This window comes from Cyprinodon variegatus, unplaced genomic scaffold, assembly GCF_000732505.1.
Source record: "Cyprinodon variegatus isolate N-32 unplaced genomic scaffold, C_variegatus-1.0 Scaffold1490, whole genome shotgun sequence".
Classification (NCBI taxonomy): Eukaryota; Metazoa; Chordata; class Actinopteri; order Cyprinodontiformes; family Cyprinodontidae; genus Cyprinodon; species Cyprinodon variegatus.
This window is the reverse complement of record NW_015151943.1, coordinates 32,395-34,039: the sequence shown is the minus strand read 5'-3', so window position 1 is coordinate 34,039 and position 1,645 is coordinate 32,395.

The window sequence follows — 1,645 nt, the reverse complement described above, 5'->3', positions numbered from 1 at the left end:
CTCCCAGAGCTTTTGGAAGGACATTCCCACTCTAATATTCCACCAGGTTTCCCTCTCTATTTTGAAAATGTTTTTTTTTTTGGTGTCACAGATTCCAAAACAAAAGACCCTTCTGCTGCATTCCTTATTAACCTGATTTTGTTTATTGCAGCAACTTCAGGAAACAAAAACAGCTGTCTGACTCTCTGGTTATAAAAAGAATCCACTGAGATCAAAACGGTGCTGAAGTGTGAACTTTATTATCGAAAAAAGAATAAACGACATACTATAATGTATTCAAAATATAACTGGACAAACGTAAATCAAAGTGAATTGTATAGCTGTCAACAAATAATACAGTACATATACAGCCATACACTCACAGTGGTGCCACCCCATACAATACCCTGTCCACCCCACTCACCAGTCTCTTCCTGATTTGTGCAATTTGTGGTTAAGTGTGTTTACCATTTAAGAGGTGATCTTAACTGGACACCATCTGCCTTCGCCCACATGCCTGTAGATGCTGAGGTCTTTTCCTCAGAGTAAAGGTTCTTGCTGAGGATAGGTCTTTCCTCACTCATTATTCATCCTTATTTTCAGGTATGTTGTTGCTGTTAAACATTGTTAGCATGATTGTAGTAATCCACTAACATGTAGAAGCGATGTTAAATGTTTTTTTGGGATATTTTAAGTAGTTCAGAACAATGTTTTACCGAGTGTAGTAAGGTGCTCCCTGCTAAAATGCAACGACCAACTCATAGTTGTAGTGTGTGTCGCCTTTTTGTTTCAACTGCAACAATACATGGATGCACGTGGTGGTATATTTTTTCCACTCATTTCAGAGGTTTCACGCACTTTGATTTTGTAAGTATCATTACATTACTATTTTGTGTTGACAGAAGAATAAGGTTGATTTTCTAATGTGTGAGGAAAGGGTTATGTGTTTATGGACAAAAGCTATTTTTTGGCTGTTTAAGGTTTCAATGTTAATCTCAGAGGATTTGTTGCTTGTTGTAGGGATTATACCTCAGGTGAATGCTATATTATTGAAATATGTGCACGCTCTATACCCGCCATTTTTTACTGTAAATTTTTATTAACTGTTTATTGTTGTAAAAAAGTTTATGATTTAAGTTCTCGCTGAGGAATCAACTCTTTTCACTCTTATTATACCTCCCCATTTTTAGGGGAGTAGTATTTGCACACTGTAGCCTGCTTGCCCCTGTCTTCCTCCCCCTCCTTTCAGCTCTTGCGTGCTCAAACAACTACAGCTCAGCTCATGCCTGCTTTCAACAGAGAAAAAGTGAATCAAGAAAAGCAATTACTGTTTAACCGAAAATGTTAACTAGGCTGTATCTACACATATAACATCAGGGGTCTTCAGCGTTTTTCCAGGTCAAGGACCCCCAAACTGATGGCAAGATGGAGTGGGGACCCCCTAATTATATATATTGTATGAAATTTTTTTTATATCAAACTGGTCCTATAGTCACTCTATTACAGATTGAGTCATGTAAGGAAAGTAATTTCCCCCTGGGATTATTAAAGTATTTCTTAATCTGATTCCTCTGATGATGGGACAGGTGTTGTGAAGGAAACGGTGCCCAGCTTGAAAGAGCTCCTGTGTTTCGCTGCATGTGTGCATTGATGACTGATAGACATC